At 41.1% G+C, this 26,580-nt stretch overlaps 1 pseudogene; it reads left to right on the plus strand.

Moving 5' to 3' along the window:
• The first annotated feature begins 8,024 nt into the window (after window positions 1-8,024).
• The window catches only part of LOC103205160, a 29,810-nt pseudogene continuing 11,254 nt past the window's right edge, over window positions 8,025-26,580 (plus strand).

Here is a 26,580-nt window from a genome sequence, read left to right on the forward strand (position 1 = left end):
ATCTCTGGCCAGCTCCCTCTGGGATGCACATACTCTGGGCTTTTTATACTCTGAGGTTTCAACAACCTGTCCTAGGAGAAGGAAGCAAGAAGCTCAGGAGATTCCAGGGACTTTCCATAGCACAGCTGTTTGTGCAACTTCCTGGCAATGAGATCCAGGTTTAAGCAATGTCAGCTTTCACCTGTAAGAAAGATGCTTTAGGGACAGTTGTTGGAGGGTCCTTTCATCCAGTCCCACCATGAAGGGACCTAATCCCTGAGAAGAGAAAGAGGGGCTACTTGTGGCTCTGCCTCCTTGTATCACCCTCATGCCCCTGAATCTCCCTTTCCATCATCCAGGATCTGTCTTCTTTCCCCAGCCTCCCTCTGCACTCACATCACTTCTGGCCTGATTATTGTTGTTTTTAATTTTATTATGATTTGGGTGAAAGTTTATAGAGCAAATTCATCTTCCATATAGTAGTTCACATACACTTTGTGTCATGACATTGACTGTAATCTCCCACAATGCCACAGCTCTCCTCCCACTTCCTCCCCATAGCCACCTCTCCCCTGTGTCCTTCCCTCTCATGCACTCCTGCCCACCCCCCTCAAGTTGTCTCCCTGTGCATACACAGCCCTTCTATTCTCCCATGATTGATCTCTCCAAGGAGTGTATCTACCTAATGTAAATGTTCAGCTCATATGCTTGTCTTTTGTTTGGCTGGAAGTTACAGGAATGGGTTCAATTCCAGACCTGAAGGGCAGCTAGTGGCCAGTCTCAGGGGTTCTTCAGGCTCTCTCAGACCAACAAAACTGGTCCCTGTTTTTTTTTTTTTCTTTTATGATTTTGAGTTTTGTTCCACATTGTTTGGCCTGATTGTTCTTGATGATTTAGTCAGAAAGTCCTATCACTGCAGTTAGTCTAACCCAGCAGATATTCTTCATCTATCATCTTCTTATATCAGCTTCTCTGTGTAGCCTTTCTGGCTTCTCACCGAGGCAGGGTGAGCTGGTTCCTCTATTCTCAGAGATTTCTTTTTATATTTTCATTGCAACATTTACCACATTGTATTAGGATGGATTAGTGTATATGTCTATCTCCCCAACCTGACCGGGCCATTAAGTACAAGAATTATGTGAAACAGAAAGAGGGGAAACCATCATCAAATGTTTATTGAGGACATTTTTGTAACTTGTGAGAATTGAATTGTACTCCAGATTCAAAGATTCAGATTCTCAAGGCCCTGCATGATCTGGTCCTTCCCTATCTCTCTCCAATTTCCTTTCATAAAGCTCTGGGTGTGTGTGTATGTTTGTGTGTGTCTGAGTCTTTCTGTGTGTCTTTGTCTCTCTGTTTTTGTTCTTGCACTATAAACTAGTCTAACAAGTCTTCTTTCATGTCTTGAACCTTCTCACATTCTGTTTCCCATAACGTGTAAGTCACTTGGGAGAGGAAAATGATCTGTGTCTATTTTAAATCCCACCCAAGGAAGACCAAGGAGTTCCTAACAGAGAAAATTTGCTGTTCGGATGGATATACCAGAAAAGCCGGAGCTGGTGGGGAGAGCAGTGGCTAGAGAAAAATGTATTACAGTTGATTGCTTTCCTTGTGTGTGTCAGTGTGCATGTGGAGAGGGTGATTGTGAAGAACTCACCCATGCTTCTAGGGAAAAATGTCAGCTTTAAACATTTGCCATGCCCAGCAAGCATGAAAATGTAATGCTTGCTTTATGACACCACCTTTCCACACTTCTCTCCTTGTGTTGACTAGGAAATCATAAGAGCAAGATGGGAAAGCATAGGTCAAGGAAAGGGAAAAGAAAGACAAGTGGCAAATGGATCTCATACAATAATGTCCATTTGTGATTGCCTAATTTCACTCAGCATAATGTCCTCTAGGTTCATCTCTGTTATGAGGTATTCTGCATATTCATCATTATTCTTTAACATTGTATAGTATTCCATTGTGTGTATGTACCATAGTTTGTTTATCCATTCGTCTGTTGATGGGCACTTAGGTTGTTTCTGTCTTTGCTATTGGGAATAATGTTACAATGAACATGGGTGTGCATATATCTGTTGGTGTCATGGCTCTTATTTCTCTAGGATATAGACCTAATAGTGGGGTTGCTGGATCATACGGTATTTCTATTTCCAGCTTCTTAAGGAAGTGCCACACTGCTTTCCACAGTGGTGGTACTACTTTACAATCCCACCAGCAGGATATAAGTGTTCCAGTCTCTCCACAACTTTGCCATCATTTGTTGTTTTCATTTTTTGAACTTCATTATTAATCCTGGGGTAACATAATGTATCATTATTATTTTGATTTATATCGCACTAATGAGCTCTAGTAGCGTAGTGCCTAAGGCACTTGACTGCTAATCAGAAGGCTGACGGTTCAAACCCACCAGCCACTCCTCGGAAGGAAGAAGGGGCAATCTACTTCCATAGTGATACTGCCTCAGAAACCCAAGGAGGGGTCGCTATGAGTCGGGTCTGACTCGACGGCACACAACAACAACAACAACGACTAAAGATCGTGAGCATTTCTTCACAGATTTGTTAGCCACCTAAATGTCTTCTTTGGTGAACTATCTGTTCATGTCCTCTATCCATATTTTAGTTGGATTGCTTATTTTGTTGTTGTTGTTGTTTTGAGATGTTGAAGTCATCTATGAATTTTGGAGATTAGTCCCTTCTCCAATATTTTTTTCTGCCCCCAATTTTTCTGCAAAATTTTTTTTCTCAGTTGGTAGGTTCCTTTTTGACAAACTGTCTTGATGCGCATAAATATTTAACCGTTAGGAGGTCCAAGTCATCTAGTTTGGCTTCTGCTGTTTGTGCATTTTTAGTTATATTTGGTAGTGTATTTATTTATGTCATGTCCTAGGGCCCCTAAGTTTGCCCCTCTTTTTCCTTTGATGATTTTTAGGTTTGGGGTTTTACATTTAGGTCTTTGACCCATTTTGAGTTAGATTTTGTATATGGTGTGAGATATTCATCCTGTTTCATTTTTCTGTAAACAGACATCCAGTTTTGCCAGCACTATTTGTTAAAGAAACTATCTCTTCCCCATTTAATGGGTTTTGTCCAAGCCACTAATTCTGAGGTCATTTATTATTCAGTACAAGCTAATAGATACAGGATAATAAGCATAGACATTTTATAAATCTTTAGCACTTGCAAAGTCTGAAATCCTTATCCTTTTATAGTTTCTCTTATTTCTACTGGTTCTTCTTTAAGGGGTTTTCTTCCTTTTATGGTTGGTTATATCTGGTGGTGTAGTGCCTAAGGCACTTGACTGCTAACCAGAAGGCTAGCGGTTCAAACCCAGCAGCCACTCCTTGGAAGGAAAATTGGGCAATCTACTTCCATAGTGATACTGCCTTGGAAACCCAAGGGTTGCTGTGAGTCAGATCCAACTCCACAGCAGTGAGTTTGGTTTTTTATATTTGACCATGTGCTTGTCATTGCTCTTGAAAACCTAATTTATGGAGATTTCTCAAGGCCAAGAATAAATGTGTTATCCTCTAGATCAAGTACTTTGCTTCTGCCAGAAATCTGGGGCTCTACCAGTTAGAGATCACCCCAACCCACATTCACAGCTTGATGTTACTTGATTGACTTTACTAGTCATATAGGGAATGAAAATCTACCCACTCCTTTATCTAGCTTATCTTTTTTTTTTTTTTTCTCAGTGCAAAGTCAGCCTTCCCTACAGGCTCCTAGGTTGGAAAGAGGAGAGTCTTATCCTGATATGTTCTTTATTATTTATCTATTTTTAACTTTATATTGTGATTTGGGTGAAATTTTACAAAGCTGATTTTGTTTTACATTCAACAGTTCATATACACATTTTGTTTTGTGATACTGGTTATACTCCCTGCAGTGTAATATCTCACCTCCCACTTCCTCCCTGTGGTTACCCTTTCCTTGCGTCCTCACCTAATTCTTTTAAATTTATTTTTCACATTTTAATCTTATTCCTATGTGAAATTTATTTTTTAAAATGCATGTGGCTCAACCTTTTCTTTTTTTTTCTAAATAGCTATCTAGATGTCTGGATATCACTTCTTAAAGGTTCATGTTTTCCCTCCCAATTTGAATTGCCACATTTAATGATATGGATTCCTCTATGTATTTGGTTCAGTTTTTTTTATTCTCTGCCTTTGTATTCTGTTCATTGATTATCTGTGCATTTAATGTTATTGTACATTTTATATATACTTTTGTTTCTGCTTTTTAAAATTTCACATTATATCACTGAGAACATTTTCTTGTGTAGGGGATGACATCTAAAAGGGGCCCTCCCAAATAAATTAGATGTGGTGACACAAAAAAAAAAAAAAAAAAGCAATTGCTTTTGAGCTGATTTCAACTCATAGTAACCCTATAGGACAGAGTAGAACTGCCCCACGGGGTTTTCAAGATTGTACTATCTATGGAAACTGACTGTCACATCTTTCTCCCATGAAGCGGCTGGTGGGTTCAAACCACTGACAGTTTACAGCTGAGTGGCTTAACCACTGCATCACCAGGGATCCTTATAGTCCCAAAATGATACAATAAAATAAATTGTTACATTAAGTCATTTGGTTTGGTTATCTAATCAGAGAATATTGAAGCTAATAAGAACCTTAGAGTTCATCAGGCCATTTTGCAGATGACCAGAGGGTATACCCTAGGGCAATGGTTTTCAAATGGTGGTCCTTGGACCAGTGCTATGCCTGCTGTAGTCAGAGGTAAGAACCCTGGGATAAGCTAAAGTTTGACCCCATCCTGAGATAATCACATTTGCTGAGTTGGAACCTAATAAAGCAAGGGGCTTAGTACAATACATTTCAATAGGTTCTAAAGGAGGAAAAAATATAGTTACTAACTCAAAGTTGGGTCAGAAATGGGCTTTAGGGATTTCCTTGAGGAGGAAATGTAGACCCAGTTTTGCTAGAAGAAGGACATTAACATGAAGAATGGTTATTAAACTGAGGCACTGTCACGTCTCAGGATAAAACCTTGGATCTAGGAGCTCTGGTGGCGTAGTCCTTAAGGCATTTGACTGCTAGCCAGAAGGCTGGTGGTTCAAACCCACCAGCCATTCCTCGGAAGGATGATTGGGTCATCTACTTCCATAGTGATACTGCCTCGGAAACCTAAGGATGGGTCACTATGAGTCGGATCCGACTCCACGGCAGTGAGTTTGGTTTGGTTTTAGAGGCCTCTTGGGAGCTCTGGTAGCGTAGTGCCTAAGGCACTTGACTGCTAACCAGAAGGCTGGCAGTTCAAACCCACCAGCCACTCCTCAGAAGGAGGATGGGGTAATCTACTTCCGTAGTGATACTGCCTCAGAAACCCAAGGAGGGGTCGGTACGAGTCGAGTCCAACTCGAAGGCACATAACAACAACAACAGCAGCAGTGCTTCTGAAGCATCAGGCCTGGATTTGGGACTAAGGAAAGGTGCCTGCACAGCGGGAGACCAGGGGAGTAGCACCCTCTTGTGGTGATTGGCAGGCAGTGCTGCACCTGCTATGCTGAGCAGGTAGTCTTCCGCAACCTTGGTTTTTCTTGGTATGCAGATGTCTCAGAAAAGTTGGGAGGATGGGTAGGGAGAGAGGGATAATGCCATAACCTTGCTCACTGCAGGAAGAGGGATGGCTCAAAAAGGAGAAAACAAAGGGAGAACTCTAGGGAATGTCAAAGGGGAAAAATGCAGAGAAAAGGAATAAGATGCTCTGCTCTAAATATGGTAAAATGACTTTTTCTTGTTTGGCCTAGCATGCATACAAGCTCACATTCCTGAAGCTTGGTACACCCCCACCCCACCTTTATTCCTGGGGGCTGGTTCAGGTTTAAGCTTGGTGTAACAGAAAGGGACTTTTATTTATTTATTTATTTTATTGTGATTTGGGTGAAAGTTCACAGAACAAATCACTTTCCATACAGCAGTTCACACATACTTTGTCTCATGATATTGACTACAATTTCCCACAATGCAACAGCTCCCCTCCCACTTCTTCCTATAGTTACCTCTTCCCTGTGTCCTTCCCTCTATGTACCCCTGCCCCCTGAGATGTCTCCCTGTGCATACACAGTCCTATTCTCCCATCATTGTTCTCTCCAAGGAGTGTATCTACCTAATGTAAATGTTCAGCTCATATGCCTGTCTTTTGTTTGGCTAGAAGCCACAGGTGTGGGTTCAATTCCAGACCTGAAGGGCAGCTAGGGGCCATAGTCTCAGTGGTTCCATCAGGCTCCATCAGACCAGCTAACCTATATGTTTTTTTTTTTCCCCTCAAATGATTTTGAGTTTTGTTCCACATTGTTCTCCCACTGTATCCAGGATCTCCTACATAGATCACCCTCTGAGTAGTTGACAAGGGTAGCCAGGCACCATCTAGTTCTTCTGGTCTCATAGTCATAAAGCCTGAGGATTGCATGGTGTACCAGTTACTCGGACTAATTGTTTCCATAAGACTTTGGTTTTCTTCATACTTCTTTGGAAAAGGACTTTTCTTAATGTCCCTCTAAGAAGAGGAAGAGATAGGCACTCTTAGCATAGTTAAAAGAGGCCAAATATCCATGGGAGAGAGAGAGAAAGGAGAATAGGTCCTGAGAGGCATTTGCTCTCTGATGAAAGGAGTGTGTCTGTGGGGACCCAGGGATCCTCCATAGAGGATCCACAGACTTTGTGAAGAGTTATCAGTTGCCACAGAGTTGACTCATAGCAACCTCATGTGTGTGAGAGTAAATTGTGCTCCATAGGGTTTTCAGTGGGTGACTTTTTTGGAAATAGATTGCCAGAGCTTTCTGCTGGGGCAGCTTGGTGAACTTGAACTGTCAACCTTTCAGTTAGCAGAGGAGCGCCTTAACAATTTGCATCATCCAGAGACTCCAGTGAAGAACAAAGAGGGAACAAGCTGAAGGAGGCCCCTAGATGTCCATTTTGCTGAGAACATTTTATGCATGCCTAAGGCACTTGACTGCTAATCAGAAGGCTGGAAGTTCAAACTCATCAGCCACTCCTTGGAAGGAAGATGGGGCAATCTACTTCTGTAGTGATACTGCCACGGAAACCCAAGGAGGGGGTCACTATGAGTCAGGTCCTACTCGAAGGCACATAACAACAACAACAACATAAAGAAACTGTGTAGTACATTCTTCTGGACTTTGTGTGTGTGAGAGACTGCCCTGTAATAAAGTTGTTTCATAATAGACTGTAACACTTTACCCTTCCACTATGTGGAATGTGAGGTTAGGATTGGTTTTTTTTTTTTTTTTTTTTTTCCCACTTCTCACCATATCTTCAAGACTTCTGCTTAAAACAAAATAGAATCTCATTAAAAGTCCTTATTACATGAATAAGTGCAAGAATAAATGGAAGGATGATTCATCTGTACCTCTAGTACCTGCTACGGCCCCTGTATACCACAGGAACTCGGTCCATCATTGATGAATGAGTAAGTGAATGAATGACCTCTTGGAGGCCCAGATCTATGCTTGCTAGGTTGGCTGCAAGCTGCAAGATCTTACATAAAAGCTTGCCTAGGTTGAACTACCTGTGAGAACTTTGCTCAAATACAGGATGTGGGCTGAGAATTTGTCACCTTCCTATTTTCAAGGGTGGGGGTTGGGAACTGAAAGTGTTTCTGATTTGCTAGTCAGGCCTGAGCAGAGGATGCCTAATCTGCAGAACCAAAAGTTAGAGGAGGAAAGGGAGGAGGCGAGCATCAGCCAGGATGAGAACAAAACTGTGGTCAGGGGCTCATGCTACAAAAGGTGGGGCCAGGACCCTGGAGGGGGCCTGAGATAATCATGCACCATCTACTCATGGATCTCTCCCAACTCTTACCAAGGCAGAGATGTGCTAGGGGAAAAAGACTCTAGATTTAAACATGTTCTATACAGACCTTACTATTAAGTCTTGACTAGGACAAAGACAAAAACAAAGACAATCATCCCGGATGAATGAAATGATCAGTGTTTACACTGTGTACAGGCTGATGGAATCTGCTAAATCACAGCCATGGTTTTCATTACACGGGATGGAGAATAACAGAAATCATCGCAAGATTATGACTGGCAGTAGGTCAATCTGTCACCATCGCAGGTGGGACTACAGAAGTGGGGAAAGCACCATGATTGGGATCTGTACATAACTGTAGGTTAGGAGCTTTGGTGGTATAGAGGTTAAAATATTTGGCTGCCAACCAAAAGGTGGGAGCTCTGGTAGCATAATGCCTTAGGAGCTTGACTGCTAATCAGAAGACTGGCAGTTCAAATCCACCAGCCACTCCTCGGAAGGAAGATGGGGCAATTTACTTCCATAGTGATATTGCCTCGGAGACCCAAGGAGGGGTCACTATGACTTGGGTCTGACTCGACAGCACATAACAACAATAACAACAACCAAAAAGTTGGGAGCACTGAGGGCCTAGTGCCTATGGCATTTGACTGCTAAACAGAAGGCTGGCGGTTTCAACCCATCAGCCACTCCTCGATAGGAAGATTGGGCATTCTACTTCTGTAGTGATACCGCCTCGGAAACCCAAGATGGGGTTGTTATGAGTTGGATCCGACTAGACAGCAGTGAGTTTTAATGAAAAGTTTGGCAGTTCAAACCCACCAGCCACTCCACAGGAGAAAGATGAGGCAGTCCTTCCATAAAAATTTACAGTCTTGGAAACCCTATGGGGCAGTTCTACTCTATAGGGTCTCTATGAGTCAGAATTAACTCAGTGGAAGTGGGTGGGTGGCTGCATTGGTTCTAGGGTTTGACTCATGATCATGTGACCCTGAATTATAGTCACCAGGACCCCAACCTTTAATTTAAATTAGATAACATGCATTTGATATGGCTACATTTGGTAAATGCCCAGGGAGCAAACTGCCCCTCCCTAGGCTTTCCCTGGCCTTGTCTAAGCATAGATACATTACTGGTTTAATGGTCTGCATTCTTTCTTCTATGGAACAGCTAGCGGGCTTGAACTTTTTGGTTAGCAGTCAAATGTCTTAACCACTATTACACCAGAGCTCCTTTGAACATTGGAGAAATAACATAAAGAACTCAAATGATGCCTGAATTTGTGTCAGTATTCAAAATGGAGTTAGGGTTCCTTCTATAGACCACAGCCTTCCACAAACCAAGTGCTTTAGAGTTTAAGCTTCAATGCAAAGGCTAGTTGCTGTTGTTGTTAGGTGCCGTTGAGTCATTTTCTATTCATAGCGACCCCATGCACAGCAGAACAAAACACTACCCGATCCCACACCAGCTCCACGATCCTTGCTATACTTGAGCCCGTTGTCACAACCACCATGTCAATCCATCTTATGGAAGACCTTCCCCCCTTTCATTGACCCTCCACCTTACCAAGCATGACATCCTTCTCCAGGGAATGGTCCCCTCTGACAACATGACCAATGTAGGTGATGAAATCTGCCATTCTCACTTCCAAGGAGCATCTTGGCTGCACTTCCTCCAGGGTAGATCTGTTAGTTTTTTTAGCAGTCCATGGTACTTTCAGCATTCTTTACCAGTGCCACAACTCAAAAGCATCAACTCTTCTTCACTCTTCCTTATTCATTGTCCAGCTCTCACATGCATATGAGGTGATTGGAAATATCATGGCCTGTGTCAGGCACACCTTAGTCCTCAAGGAGACATCCTTGCTCCTCAGCACTTGAAAGAGTTCCTTCGCAGCCGACCTTCCCAATGCTATATGTCATCTAATATCCTGACTGCTGCTTCCATTGGCGTCGATTGTAGAACCAAGCAACGTGGATTCAATCTTTTCTCCATTTATCATGATGCTGCTTATTCATCCAGTTGTGAGGACTTTTGAGATGTAATCCATATTGCAGACTGTGTTCTTCAATCTTCATCAGTCAGTGCCTCAAGTCATCCTCACTTTCAGCAAGCAAAGTTGTATCATGAGTGTATCTCAGGTTGTTAATAATTCTTCCTCCAATCTTGATGCCACGTTTTTCTTGATATAGTCCAGCTTCTTGGCTTATTTGCTCAGCATATAGATTGAATAAGGCTAGAGGGGGTTTTAATAAAGTGAGGATAATAAGAGTCCATCACTTGTCTTATTGTCTGTGGGTCATTAAATGTGATAACACATTTGAAGCACTTAGCATAGTGCCTGGCTAATAGTGTACATTCAATAAATATTATCTATTGTTTTCCAATATTTCCTCAATATTTATTTTGATTTTCTTTCACACTGATATAGAAGGGAGTTGGAGAGTTATGAAAAACCAAAACCTGTGGTATCAGGGTGACCTCACCTGAGCCATGGACCTAGCTTCAAGGAATGTGGTCTGGATAGTAGCTGCCAAACCCAGTGGCTATTCCCTATGTCACAACTTGGATAGTCCAAAGGCTGACTTAAGTCAGAGTTTAGGCACATGTTGTTTATCAGGAATCATCACCTGCAAAAGGAAGAGGGAAGGAGCAGGTTTGGGCAGAGGGAGATGAATTGTGATAGAGTGCTGACAAAATCTTGGCTATCCTGGTGGGGAGATCTAGAACAAGTGGCACTCATCACTGTTGCACCACTTTAGCAAAATGCCTGGGCCTTTATACCCCCATGTAACTCAGTTGGGAGTTTGGTGGTGTAGTGCCTAAGGCATTTGATTGCTAACCAAAAGGCTGGGAGTTCAAACGCACAAGCCACTCCTCAGAAGAAGATGGGGCAATCTACTTACATAGAGATACTGCCTCGGAAACCCAAGGAGGGGTCACTATGAGTCAGAATGGACTCGATGGCAGTGAGTTTGGTTTTTTGGTCACTCACCAAGTATCTGCAGGTATTTGCATAAAAAAACCCAAACTCCCTGCTATCGAGAACATTCTGACTCATAGCAACCCCTCCTTGGGTTTCCAAGGCGGTATCACTGCGGAAGTAGATTGCCCAAACTTCCTTTGGAGGAGTGGCTGGTGGGTTTGAACCACCGGCCTTCTGGTTAGCAGTCAAATGCCTTTGGCACTACACCACCAAAGCATATGTGGCCAAAAACAAAACAAAACCCAGTTGCCATCAAGTTGATTCCAACTCACAGTAACCTCTTGTGTTTCGAAGAACTGTGCTGCATAGGGTTTTGGATGACTGTGATCTTTTGGAAATAGATCACCAGGTCTTTCTTCCAAGGTGCCTCTGAGTGGATTCAAACTGCCAACCTTTCACATAGTAGCTGAGCACTTAACTGTGTCATCCAAGGACAGCTGCATCTGAGGCAGACTGAAGAAACTGGCAAGAGTAGGCTGTCTGCTAATTCTATCCCTGCAGCTAGGCAGTAGGTCTCTAGAATAAGTGCTCCCTGAGGGATAAAAAAAAGCTTTTTACTGGTGACCCTCAACCCTTCATGAGGCTTATCATTTCATTTAATCCTCACAACAACTCTATAAGGTAGAGTCTATTGTTACTCTCCCTTAATAGAAGCACACAGAGGCAGATGCTTATTACAGTGTTTTGATGAATCCCATTTGCTTAGATATTGCTATTCACAACACACTTTCACAGACATAGACCCATCTTATTATAGGCTGATGGAAGGGGTCTTTGGGACCAATCTGATGAAGCAGGTATCAGAGAGGGGAGAATCAGAAAGTCATCTCACTGGCTCCCAATAGGGTGAATGGGTTTCTGTCCCTCTTAAAGGTCTGATGTATTTGGATTTGAAAGACCTTTTCCAGCTAGTCTAAATGAGGCATAGGGAAGTATCGGAAGGGAGTTGGCTGAAAAGGTTATTGTACCAAGTACTAGAAGGCAAGGACTAAGGAGTAGTGGATAACTGGGGGCAAGGAATGTTCAGAAGAGTTAAACTGGGGAAGGGATGATGTGGCTTGAACATGAACAGTTTGGGAAGGCAAAACACCTGGATTCTCCTCCTAGCTCTAAAGGCAGCGTTGTCTTGGTCATATTATTTCCCTAGTCTGAGTTTCAGTTCCTCTACCACAAGCTAATGTATTCTAACTCATCTTTGTATCCTCGGACCTAGCATGGAGGCTGAAATGTACTACACATTTAGTAAGTGTTTGTGGCCACTCTCAGTCATGACAGAGTAACTGGAACCAGACTCAATCAGCAGTTTCATGCCACAAACTAGAAAACTAAATGAAAAATATTTTGGACATTATATAACCTACAGTGAAGGACAGTGATCCCTGAGAGAAAAGACACAAATGAGATAGACTCTACTGCTACCCCAAATTTCTGCTGAAGGGCAGTTTCTAGACTTGGTACAAAGAGAGAGATCTGAGAGCAGTACAATTTCACTGAGCTGAGGTGACAAAGATTAAAGTTTGAAGAAGCTGAGATGCATGCAAATTGTGCAACAGAATACCAGATAAGAGAGCAATGCAGAAAAAGAGCTTCAGAAATATGCATGGGGATTTACTTGGGTCTTTGGCTAAATATTGATTTGTGCATACATAATTGTGACTCTTTGTCCAGAAGAATAAAGCATCACAAGGGAACTGAAAGCTGAACAACTACGGGAGCTTGCACAGTGTTGGGAGACATTCAACTTAAGACCAGCCAGACTGGAAAGTCCTTGTTGAGAAGGTGAGAAATGTAATAAGCACCTCAAGGTTTACTAATAAGCCCTTAGTAGAGGACTTCCTAGGTGGTGCAAACAGCTCGTGCACTTGGCTTCTAACTGAAAGGTTAGAGATTCAAATCCACTCAGAAGCACCTTGGAGGAAAGCCTGGTAATCCACTTCCAAAAAGTCTGCCATTGAAAACCTTATGGAGCACAATTCTACTCTAATAGTCATGGGGTCACCATGAGTCAGAATCTATTCCCATACTACCCCTAGGGTAAAGAAGATTCTAGACCTACCCTAACAAAGCTCAAACATTAGCTTCAAAATGCTCAAGTTGATCTGCAAGAAAATTAACAGCCTGCCAGGGAAAAAATGATCACTCCTTAAAGAAGACTATAACATCTAAACATTTGATAAATAACATTTGCAATATTCAACACTCAAAGAAATTACTAGATATGCAAAGAAACAGGAAAATGTGATCCATAACTAGGAGAAAAATGTGTCAGTATAAACAGATTCAGAAACGACAGAAGTTGACATACAAGAGCTTGAGGCAGCTATTATAACTATGTCTAAATGTTTAAAAGAAAACATAAAAATAATGAAGTGAGAAATAAAAACCATTAAAAAAAATGGAGTTTCAAGAGCTAAAAAATCCAATATTTAGAAAGAAAAATGTACTGGATGGGCTTGACAGCAGATTAGATCCTGCAGAAGAAAATGTCAGTGAACTTGAAAATAGAGTAACAGAAGCTGTCTTCTATTACCAAAGAAACAGAGAGGTTTAAAAGAGTAGAAAAGGAAAAAATGAACAGAGTCTTAGTGATCTTTGATGCAATATCACGAGGCCCAATATATTCATGTAACTAGAGCCCCAGAAAAAAATTGTGGAACTAAACTAATTTCACTTAATCCTCACAAAAATTCTGTAAGGTAGATACCATTATTATTCTCCTTTAACAGCTGGAAAATCTGAGACTCAAAAAGATTATTGTACAAATAATAAATGGCAAGCCCGGGATTTGAATCCACTGTGGAACTAAACCACATAGGCACCCTATAAGTCATTTCAAGGGTTTTGGCTTCTACTCTGAATAACATGGGAAACTATTAGAGGTTTTTGATAAGAAAAGTAATACTATTTGACTTAAATTTTAATGGGATCATTCCGGCTGTTCTGTTGAGAATTTACTGAAGGGAGAAAAGGTTAGACACCCGTGGTCCCATTAACGGAATACTACAATATTCTAGGTGAGAGATGATGGTAACTTAGATTAGGTTGATGACACGGAGAACAGTGAGAAGTAGTTGAAATATAGTTACACCCACTCCTCACTTATTGACATGGTGAGGTTCCAAAGACCCAGTCATTATGCGAAGATAAGCCTTATACAGAAATGAAGGGTGATCACATAAGATGACAAAATGGAGGGTGACTACATCATTATGTAACTGCCAAATTACATCATTACCTAACTGCCAAACCATTGGGAATCATAGCTTAGCCAAGCTGGCACATAATTTTAAACATTATAGCTAGCATTACTCTCACCTTGCACTTTGGCATTTATTACTGCTACATATACATAGTTAATGTACAAAATAGTCATATGGTAGTTTTTTGTTTTGTTTTGCTTTTTTGTTTTACTATTGTCACAAATGCAAAATGTCAGATAATGAGATAATTGGTAAGTGAAGAGTAAACGTATATTTTGATGATAGAATGGGCTGGATTTGTGGATGTACCAGATTTGGAATCAAGATGATCCCAAGATGTATGCCTGAGCCATTAACTATTTCTTGAGGGCAAGAAATAAGTATCAGGTAGGACTACATTTAGGAATATATAACAGAAAACCCAACTACAATTACTTACAGAAGGGAGAGCTATTTGTTTCACATAATTAGTTAGACCAAGGCTGGTCAGCTGTTCAAGGTTGCCATTATAATTCCAGACCCATCCTTCTTTTTTGTTAAACCATATTTTAACAGATTATTTCTTTGTCAGTTTTTCTTTTCTTCACAGTCCAAAGATGGCTGCTATATTTCCAGGCATCATGTCACAGTCTTCCAGAAAAGAAGAAATGACAGGGGCATAAGGTGCCCTTCCAGTTGAGTTTATCTCTTTTTACCCAGAAAGCAAAAGCTGTCCTAGAAGATACATCCAGCAAACTTCTCCTTATACTCATTGGCTAGAATTAGGCCATGTGACCAAATTCAGAGGAATGACATTACTATGTTCTGGTTCAGGCAAATTATGATTCATTTCTTATGGCCAAGGTTAAAGGTCTCTTCTTCCTAAATTCAAAGGAATTCTACTGGTCCTTGAACAAATTGGGATTCTGTTGGCAGAGAGGTAGTGGCATGGTGGTGGATTGCTGTTGGACAATTTCTATGATTGAGGTTGACTGTTATTTGGAATTTTGTTGCAAAGTAATTTCTTCCTTTCTTTTTCCACTGTGCTTATTGCTTGACTTGATACGATATCAATACATTGGCACTGTGTATGGAAAGCTTTGTAAATAAGCTGATCAAAAGAAGGATATAAAAGAATATGGAGTGAAGATCATGGTTTCAGGTCACAAATAATAGCCTGTGAGGGAAGCAGTGCACTGGGGAACAGAGAAGTCTATCAGAACACTGTAGGCAAATTTGGCCACCCCATTCATATGATGGCATCTTAAGAAACCAGAGAAGTAAAAAACTAATGTATCACTGAGAGAAACAAAGGAAGCATGTTAGTCAGGGTCTCTAACTAGTTTGAACAGGTTCAGTCATGGCCAATAAAGTGAAATTGAAACAAACCCAAATTTTTGAAAATCATGTACAAAATAGTCGTATTTGTTTTTGAAATTGGGGTGAGCCAGAATGCTAACTCCACCACTCATCTGTCAGTTTGTCTTAATGTGGTGGCTTGCATCTTGCTGTGAGGCTGGAGGCTATGCTACTGGTATTTCAAATACCAGTAGGGTCACCCTTGGTGGATAGGTTTCACTGGAGCTTCTAGACTATGACATACTTGGAAGAAGGAAGGGGCCATTCACTTTTCAGATTATTGGCCAGTGAAAACCTTATGACTAACAGTGAAACACTATCTGATACAGTACTGGAAAACTTTATGAATAACCTTGAAACATTGTCTGATATACTGTCAGAATATGAGCCCCTCGGGTCAGACAATTCAATATGACAAATTGAAGAGGCATAGCATGGCATTCATGATCACAAAGAGTGTTTCAAGATCTATCCTGAAGCACAATGCTATCAGTGATAGATTAATATCCATATGCCTCCAAGGAAGACCAGTTAATACTACTGTTATTCAAATTTACACACCAACCACCAAAGCCAAAGACAGGAAAATTAAAGATATTTACCAACTTCTGCAGTCTGAAGTTGACCAAACATGCAATCAAGATATGTTGATTATTACTAGTGATTAGAATGCAAAAGTTGGAAGCAAAGAAGAATCACCAATAGTTGGAAAATATGGCCTTGGTGATAGAAATTACCCCAAAAATCACATAATAGAATTCTGCAAAGCAAACCGCTTATTCATTGCACATACCTTTTTCAACAAAATAAACAGCATCTATACACATGGACTTCACCAAAAGTAATACACAGGAATCAGATTGACTACATTTGTAGAAAGAGGAGATGGAGATGCTCAATATCTTCAGTCAAAACAAGTCCAGGAACTGATTGTGGAACAGACCATCAACTGCTCTTATGCAAGTTCAAGTTGAAGCTGAAGACAATTAAAACTAGTCCACGAGAGCCAAAATATGACCTTTATTATATCCCTCCTGAATTTAGAGACCATCTAAAGAACAGATTTGATCCATTGAACACCAATGACTGAAAACCAGAGGAATTTGGGATGACATCAAGAACATCATCCATGAAGAAAACAAAAGATCATTAAACAGACAGGAAAGGAAGAAAAGACCAAAATGGATGTCAGAAGAGATTTTGAAACTTGCTTTTGAATGGAGATGGAAAATGGAAATGGAAGAAATGGAAATGGACATGGAAGAAAAGCAAATGGAAGAAATTTCAAGATAAAAGAGCAGAAGAGAAGATTCCAAACAGCAGCTCAAGAAGAAAAAAATCAATTCTTATAGTGAAATGTGCAAAGACCTAGAATTAGAAAAGCAGAAGGGAAGAATACACTCAGCATTTCTCAAGCTGAAACAACTGAAGAAAAATTCCAGCCTCAAGTTGCAATACTGAGATTCTATGGGCAAAATATTGAATGATACAGGAAACATCAAAAGAAGATGGAAGGAATACAGAGTCATTGTACCAAAAAGAATTGGTCAGCATTCATCTATTTTAGGAGGTGGCATATATCAAGAACCGATGGTACTGAAGGAAGAAGTTAAAGCTGCACTGAAGGAATTGGCAAAAAACAAGGCTCCAGGAATTGGCAGAATACCCATGTTTCAACAAACGAATGCCGTGCTGGAGGCACTTACTTGTCTATGCCAAGAAATTTAGAAGACAGCTACCTGGCCAACTGACTGGAAAACATCCATATTTGTACCTGTTCCAAAGAAAGGTGATTCCATAAAATGTGGTTGTTATCAAACAATATTATTAATATCACACACAAGTAAAATCTTTGCTGAAGATAATTCAAAACAGTTGCAGCAGTAGATTGACAGAGAACTTCCAGAAATACAAGCTGCATTCAGAAGAGGACGTTGGATGAAGGATATCATTGCTGATGTCAGATGGATCTTGGCTGAAAGCAAAGAACCAAAAAGATGTTTACTTGTTCCATTGACTATGCAAAAGCATTTGATTGTGTGGATTGTAACAAATTATGGATAACATTGAGAAGAATGGGAATTCCAGAATGCTTAATTATGCTGACGAGGAACCTGTACATAGACTAGGAGGCTGTCATTCAAACAGAAGAAGGGGATACTGCATGGTTTAAAATCATGCAGGGGGTGTGTCAGGCTTGTATCCTTTCACCATACTTATTCAGCCTGTATGTTGAGCAAGTAATCCGAGAATCTGGACTATATGAAGAATGCAGCATCAGGATTGGAGGAAGACTCATTAACAAACAACCTGCGATATCCAAACAACACAACTTTGCTTGCTGAAAGCGAAGATGACTTGAAGCACTTACTGATGGAAATTAAAGACTATAGTCTGCAGTATGGATTTCACCTCAACATAAGGAAAATGAAAATCCTCACAATGGACCAATAAGCTGCATCACAATAAATGGAGAAAAGTTTGAAGTTGTCAAAGATTTCATATTACTTGGATCCTCAATCAACACCCATGGAAGCAGCAGTCAAGACATCAGACATCACAATGCACTAGGAAAATCTACTGCAAAAGACCTTTTGAAAGTGCTGAAGAGCAAAGATGTCTCTTTGAAGACTAAAGTGTGCCCAACCCAAGCCATGGTATTTTGAACCACCTCATTTTCATGTGAAAGCTGGACAATAAATAAGGAAGGCAGAAGAAGAGTTGATGCTTTTGAGTTGTGGTTTTGATGAAGAATACTGAAAGTACCATGGACTGCCAGAAGAATGAGCAAATCTGTCCTGGAAGAAGTGCAGCTGGAATGCTCCTTGGAAGTGAGAATGGCCAGACTTCATCTCATCTACGTTGGTCATGTTGTCAGAAGGAACCATTTCCTGAAGAAGGATATCATGCTTGGTAAAGTGGAGGGTCAGTGACAAAGGTGAAGGCCTTCAATGAGATGGATTGACACAGTTGCTGCAACGATGGGTTCAGGCATAACAAGGATTGTGAGGCTGGCACAGGACCAGGCAGTGTTTTGTTCTGTTGTACACAGGGTTGCTATGTGTCAGAGCCGACTTGACTACACTTAACAACAGCAACAATAAAATGCTAACTGGAATGGGAAAAATTATGAGCCAAAGACCTGGAATGGGAATATCAGAAAAGATACAGTAAGCTCTTTCAGGAAGCTTTTCAGGAGACTGGACTGTGGAGAGTGATAGACATTCAAAGTGGCATGGTCACTTGGCATCTTTGACCCAGGCACCATTGTTTTGGACTCAGCCAATCAAGAGATTTGTTTGCTATGCATCACACATGCTGCCTTCATTTTCTCTTTCTGTTTTTGAACATTTTATTTTGATTTGGGTGAAAGTTTACGTGCATATTAGTTTGCCATTCAACAATTTATACACGTTTTGTTTCATGACATTAGTTGCAATCCCCTCAATGTAACAGCTCTCTTCCCACTTCCTCTCTGGGTTCTTAGTTTTTATTTGTCCTTCTTTCATTCCCCTTCCTGCCTTCTGAACTGTGTTTTTGGTCAAATGCTGTCTCATATGGCTAATTATTCTAAAGTACTTTCTTCACAGGTATGACTGTTCACTTCATAGCCCTGTCTATTGTTTGGCTGAAAGATGATGCCCCTGGATGGGTTCAGTTGCAGGTTTGAAGGATGTCTAAGGGCCATAGTGTTCATGAGTCTCTATCAGACCAGTAAGTCTGGTCTTCTTTATGATTTTGAATTTTGTTGTACATTTTTCTCCTACTCTGTCCATGACTTTCTATTGTGATCCTGTTCATAAAGGTCAGTAGTGGTAACTGGGCATCATTTGGTTCTTCTGGTCTTAGACTAGTGAAGACTGTGGTTCATGTGGCCTGTTAGTCCTTTGGACTAATTTTTCCTTGAGTCTTTGAATTTCTTCACTCATCTTTGCTCTGGACGGGGAGGCTGCCTTTGTTTTCTAAAGAGGGAGATTAAGTTTTCAGCAAGGATTCAACCAGTAATTTTTCCCAGTCTGGTTAGTGTTCTGGGTCACCCACATTTTAAAAATTCAGGTCCATTATGGTGTTGCTCTGTTGGCCATGACTGAGCTGGGAATAACTAGTTTGAAGCCCTAATGTTATTTTCAAGCTAGAGGCAGAATGCCTCTTGGATAACTTTTTTTTTTTCCTTAGCAAAATAGTTGGACTGTCACTTAGTTCTGAAAAGTTGGGTCCTAGGCACTGGTCTAGGAGCAAAAAATGAAACAAAGAAAACTAAATTGCTTTGCAAAACAAAGTAAAAAGCATTTTGAGATTCAGCTGGTAGTATAGGAGGAGAGGTGAAGTGTCCCAGGGAACTGTGAAGGAAAGGAAAAAAATTAAATTAGATGAGTCTTCAGAGGACATTACACCCTCTCTCCATTTTCCAAGGAAGAAAATACACAGCTTTCAAGTGACAGAGCCAGGATTTAAATGAGAAATTCCTGAGTCAAAGTCCAGTGGTCTTGCTGCTGGCAGTCTGTTTCCCAGACTCAGTAAGGAGTTTGGATTTGACCTGGGAGGCTATTGGTTGGTCATTTACAAACCCATCTCCATCTATGGAAAGGCTATTGATTGGTTATTTACAAACCCATCTCTGTCTATGAAAAGACTTTGAGGTGAGGGCCCATGTCCTGAACTGGGGTATCAGGCGTTCTAGCTGAAGTCCCACAATGACCTTAGGGAACAGGCAATTTCCTCTGGTTAGTTAGTGCTGTGGGTTACCATTTCACCCTTCCCCCAAATAAGCTGGTAAACAACCTCCTACTCATCCCCCAACCAGGCCTCTGTTGCTAGGACAACCAATATTTTCTACTTCCTGATGAGAAGGAAGCTGGTATCTGGGCCTATAGGCCAAGTATTGATTTGCATTTGGTTTCCTTTATACATTACCAAATAAAGGAAAGAAAGCAAAAGCAAAACAAAACCATTTTTAATCACATAGCCCCACTCACTCTGGGAACCTGACGCTCATGGTTTCTCATGTTTTTACAACTTGATTGCTGTTCAGCCCTCACATCTCTCATGTGGTCCATTAGGGGCTGATTACTTCTCTATTCTGCTTCCTCTCAGCTGCAAGGATGCCAGTGAGCTCTATTATCAATACCCATTGGAGGATAAAGCAATAATATTAGCTCAAATACTCAAATTATCCAAAGCATTTTCTTATTTAACATCTCCTTTGATCTTTGAAAGAACTTGCAGCTAAGTAGGGTGTTAAAACACCTCTGCAGAATGAGATGGTATCTTTAACAAGTATGTAGACTTGTTAGAGTAAGACTTAAAAGCAGATTGAGAGGAGGAGAAATGATAAAATAAGTTAGAGCTCTTTTGGCTATTAGAAAATTGGATAAGGAAATTGTTAGGGATTAAATTGTGTCCCCTGAAACTATATGTTGTTGTCCTAACCCCTGTACTGATAAATATGACCTTGTTTGAAAATAGGGATTTTCTTTTTTATGTTAATGAGATACCAAAGTAGAATGTGGAAATTATCAAAAACTAAAATTAATATCACACACACGTAAAATCTTACTAAAGATAATTCAAAAACAGTTGCAACATGTATTGATAGGGAACTTCCAGAAATGCAAGCTGGATTCAGATAAGGATGTAGAATGAGGGATATCATTACTGATGTCAGATGGATCTTGGCTGAAAGCAAAGAATACAAGAAAGATGTTTACTTGTATTTTATTGACTATGCAAAAGCATTCGACTGTGGGTCATAACAAATTGTGGATAACATTGAGAAGAATGGGAATTCCAGAACACTTAATTGTGTTCATAAGGAACCTGTACATAGACCAAGAGACTGTCGTTTGAACAGAACAAAGGGATACTTCATGGTTTAAAATAAGGATGGGTGTGCATTAGGGTTGTAAAGTGGAGGGTCAGCGAAAAAGAGGAAGACCTTCAGCTAGATGGATTGACACAGTGGCTGCCATGATGGACCCAGGTATAGCAAGAATTGTGAGGATGGGGCATGGCTGGGCAGTGTTTCATTCTGTTGTGCATAGGGTTGTTATGAGTCAGAGCCTACTCAACGGCACCTAATAACAACAACAACAACAAAGTCAGGTGGGTCCTAAACTTAAGCGCTTGTAAGTATTGTCATAAAAAGAACAGAATAAACACAGAAATACACAAAGAGGGGAAGATAGATGCCATGTGAGGACTTGTCTACAAACAAACAAAAAGAAAAGCCAATGATTGCTGGGAAACACCTGAAACTAGAAAAGAGGCCACAGACATAATTGACACAGCCAAGATCTTGATATGGACTTTTAGCCTTCAAAACTATAAGTAAATAAATTTCTGTTCTTTAAATACACCCACTTGTGGGATTTGTGTTATGACAGCACTAGAAAACTAAGGTAGGTATCCACCTGATGCCTCCAGACTGACGGATTAATGACAGACATGCAAGCACTTACGCAAGTGTCTGTAGAGACATACACAAAACTGTGTGCATCCATCTCTTTAAATAAAACATGAGATATAAGACAAAATTATGTTCTCTGCAGAAGCCAAAAGAGAAGAAAAGGAAAGCATCTCCTGAGACTCAAGTAGGGCACATGTTTGTGAGGATGATGCCAATCCTGCCCCCAACCTCTCTACCAAACACTTGTCTTTCTTCCCTCCAGGCTTATGTCTCTTGTGACCCTGCCCCCTTTTTTTTTTTCACATTTCCTTGGCTTCCCCCACATGCTGTGGTCACTTAGCAGATAGCCCTTCTGTGTGACAAGGTTGTTCAACACTGCTCTTTCCTGGGCTGGCCAGGGACGAGATGAGAGAAGGGGAATCATGAGGCATGGGTGTCATACCTTTTGGGGTTTGTTACCAGAGTGGATGTGGAGAACTGGGGGATGAATCAGTCAATTAATGAATGTGGTGCAGTGAATTACTTAATATGGTCCCTCCAACCATATTCCTCCATTTTGTGATGTTTTGTAAATCTTAGCCTCTATGCCTGCAATTATGGTCCCATTTTGAAGTGAGTTGTCCTTTATGCCAATGAGGCAGAGTTAGGGTGGGTGCATCTTGAGTCACCAACTTACTAGAGGGTGTGACTCAAGCCACCACCTTACCCCAGTCACCACCCTCCACACCCTTATACCACCTTTCTCATACCCTCTCTTGAGGGTATGGTCTGTATCCAATATGTATGAATGCTTTGGCAATTTCTCTCTCCCTTACTCTGGATTCTGCATCTGGCTCATCATCATCTGACTTCCTGTTCTTGGATCTTGAGCCAGCAGCCTATGACCTGACCTGATTCATTAGCCTCTGCAGCCTTATGAGCCTGAAGCCTGTCATCTGACCTGACAATTTGGGTTTAGCAGCCCCTGCAAGCACATAAGTCAGGAGAGGACTTCAGACTGACACCTGGCCCAGAGATTTGAGACTTGCTACTCTCCACAACCATATGAGCCATTTCCTTAATGGTTCATGAGTTCTGTGAAATGTTGCAGCAAATTATGGAACTCAAACACGAGAGGGAGAGTATGAGGGGAGGAGAAGGAATAGTTGGTGTTAGAGATGATGGAGTGGGACAGCAGTCTAGAAAAGTTGGGCATTTGGGACATCTTCACCCTCTGCCTCATGGAACCACCTCTGTGTTGATCCTTCTAAAAGAAAGTATTCATGCAATGAGTATTGACTAATCTTTTGTGTGTGCCCCAGGGCTAAGTGCTCACTGTTTTCTGTTGTCTCAGCTCATTAAGTGTAAAACAGACAACAACAAATAGTTAGGCAAAATAATTAGATAAAGACTTATTATCCCTCAGATGGACTCCTTCTGTTACTGATGAAATTATGTTCCTAACAAATATGTATTAGAATCCTAACCTCTATACCTGACAATGTAATCCCATTTAGGAACAATGTTTTCTTTTATGTTTATGAGCCCCTCTCAGTGTAGGTATGTCCTAAATCTAATTGCTTCTGATTTATAAGAAGTAGCATAGACGTGGAAACCAACATACACACGTGGGGATAGATGCTTTGTGAGGATCACCAAGGAAGTGAAGAATATAGGGGCTACAGAAGCTGAGATAAGGATATTCCCCCAAAGCTCACAGAAAGAAAGTCTTCCACTAGACTTTTAGCCTCTTGAACTATGAGAAAATAAATTTCTATTTGTTAAATCCACCCACATGTAGTGTTTCTGCACTAGATAACTCAAACAGCTTCCTTAGGCTGAAAGTAGGTGCTTGGACACTTATCTTTGGGTTCTTGATCCTGACAGCCACTAACTAGCTGTATAACGATGAGGCTTCACTTACTGACTGGAAGGCTCTAAGTTCTCAAGATGATGGTTTTTTCCCTGCCGAGACTGTGCCGTCAGAGGTTCTAGCACTTGGCAGGGACAGCCTGGAACATGCTAATACTTCTCAAACTGGCCCTTCTGACTTGACGTTCTACAGTTCTAGCTTCTTTCTGTCAATAAATGACCAAGTATGGCAGTTAATAAGACAAGTAAGATGCAGAGTTACAAAGAGGATGCAGAATACATGCAGGTAACAGAGAGACTTCATTACAGTTCCGTAAGAAAAAAAGAGTTTCCATTTAAATTAGTTACTTAAAATTCTAGCAAAAATAAGAGAAATTCAATTCAAACTAGTCAATTAAAATTCTTATAGAAGATATCTTGGGGAAATTGCTATACAAAGGTACTGTTTACAAAAATAAAAACTGGTGATAGACGATATACTACATTGCAAGAAAAAATGTAGGACTGAAAAAGCTTCTCACTATAAGAAGGATTCAGCTTATTAATTTATGGCTGCAGTGCAGTAAATTGCTTAATATGGCTCTTCTAGCCATCATCCTCCATTTTGTGATATAAATCATAACCTCTATGCCCGTTTAGGAACTCTGGGGGTGTAGTGCCTAAGGCATTTGACTACTAAAACGAAGTCTGGTGGTTCAAACCCCCTAGCCACTCCTTGGAAGGAAGACTGAGCAATCTACTTCTATAGAGATACTGCTTTGGAAACCCAAGGAAGGGTTGCTATGGGTCAAATTGACTTGATGGCAGCGAGTTTGGTTTTTGATTTTTATGCCCGTTTAGGGTGAGCTGTATCTTGAGTCCCACCTTACTAGACGGTGTAACTCAAGTCTCCACCCTTAGTTTCCTTGAGGACATATATGTGAATGTCCTGGGAAAGTGCACTCTCTTGCTCCAGGCCTGCTTTTGGCCTGTCATCATCTGACTCCTGAATATAAGAGAGCAGCTGGTCATCTGACTCACCGATTGGGCTCCCCATCCCCTGCAAACAGACAAGTGAGGAAAATCCTCCAGACCTCCTATGGACTTGGGACTTGTCAGCCTCCCACCCTCTACCACCATGTGAGATATTTCCTTGGCAGTTTGTGAGTTCTGTGAGACGTTACAGCGAAACGGAGAACCCTGAAACAGGAGGGAGAGTACTGAGGGTAGGAGTAGGAGTTGATATTAGAAATGATGGAGTGGTACAGCAGTTTGGAAAAGTTGGACATTTGGGACATCTTCAACCTCCGCCTCATAAGGACCAGATTTGTGCTGATCCTTCTGAATGAAGACCATTTTATCTTCATTTCAGTACCTCCACGTTATACAGTAAAGCTTGCAAAAGCTGGAGCCTGTGTAAGGCAGAAACCTATCAAAGAAGGAATACTCAAATATTTTCCATGAATGAAGAGTGACATTAGTAAAGTGGTGAGACTCTCTCCTGTCAAAGGTGGAACTTGTGAAACCCAGAAAAACAAGGCAGTGCTCTCAAGTTTCAGCTCTCCCAGTTTTTGCTGTAATGTCTTTCCCACGAGAATGCAGCTCTGTAAGGACAAGGACCAGCATTATTCACCTTTGAGTGGTTATGTCAATCTTCTGTTCAGAACTTCCCAATGGCTTCCCATCTCAAGTGTTTTACATATTTAATCAGTTAGCCCTTAAAAGAACTTTATGAGATAGGTACTATTATTATCCCCATCAAATACGAGGAAACAGAAACACAGACAAAACTAAGAAAAATTTCCAACATAACACAGCTAGTACCTGGCAGATCTGACATACCAGCCTAGGTACTCTGTTGTCAATGTCTGCAGAAAAAGTACTAGAAAACTCCAAATCAAATTGGCTTTTAAAGTACCTTTAGACTGAAAGTCATAACACATCTTAGCATGGTGAGATCACTTCAGTGCACCTCTATCAGGCTATTTTTTAAAAAAATGCATTAATAAGATGGAAGAAAAAAAGAGAAAATTACATCGTATTTGCACGTAGAAGGAGTGGTATTGTTTTATGAAACTTTGTGTGTGTGTGTGTGTGTTGGGATGCCATACAAAATGAATTTATTATCACAGATCACTTTCAAAAAGATTAGAAAGCCCCTTAGCTTAAACCACTGGATAGTTATTACCTCCAGTAACAAGAAATGCAAAACTAAGGTAGCTCCAGGGCTCCCAGCCACACCTGGGCTCCTGCCCTCCTTCCTGAGTGTGTTAGCTCTGCTCTGTTCTATATGCTGGCTTCATTTCAGCAGTTCTTGCACCACATCCAAACCCAATGATGTGCAGAGGCACAACAGAATCATCCTTTCTGGAGAAATCTATCTCAGAGGGCCACAGCAGGCCCCCCTTGCCTCCCTGACTAGCATAGATACGACATTTCCTCTTGACTGGCCTAAGCTGCATCCTATGTCCACTGTTATGGACTGAATTGTGCCCCCAAGAAATAAGTGTTGTCAATCCTAACCCTTATACCAGTGGATAAGCAGTCCTGGCGACACAATGATTCAGTGGTTGATTGCTAACTGAAAGGTCAGCTGTTTGAACCCACTAGCGGCTTCATGGCAGAAAAATCCTGGAGATCTACTCTCATAAAGACCAGCCTAGGACACCCTGTGGGACGATTCTATTGTCTATGGGATCACTATGAGTCAGAATCAACTTCATAGCACAAAACCACATCTGTGGACATAATGCCATTTGGAATTGGGCTTTTCTTCATTATGTTAATGAGGTCATATCACTGGAGGGTGTGTCTTAAAACAATTACTTTTGAGGTATAAAAGCAGATTTGTTGTTGTTGTTGTTAAGTGCTGTCGAGTCGTTTCTGACATAGCGACCCCATGCACAGCAGAACGAAACACTGCCCGATCCCTCGCCAGCCCTACAATCCCTGCTATACTCGATCCCATCATCGCAGCCACCGTATCAATCCATCTCGTTGAAGGCCTCCCCCTCTTTCGTCGACCCTCCACCCTACC

This window comes from Orycteropus afer, unplaced genomic scaffold (genome assembly GCF_000298275.1).
Source record: "Orycteropus afer afer isolate SDZICR_OR568_19922 unplaced genomic scaffold, OryAfe1.0 scaffold00010, whole genome shotgun sequence".
Taxonomy (NCBI): Eukaryota; Metazoa; Chordata; class Mammalia; order Tubulidentata; family Orycteropodidae; genus Orycteropus; species Orycteropus afer.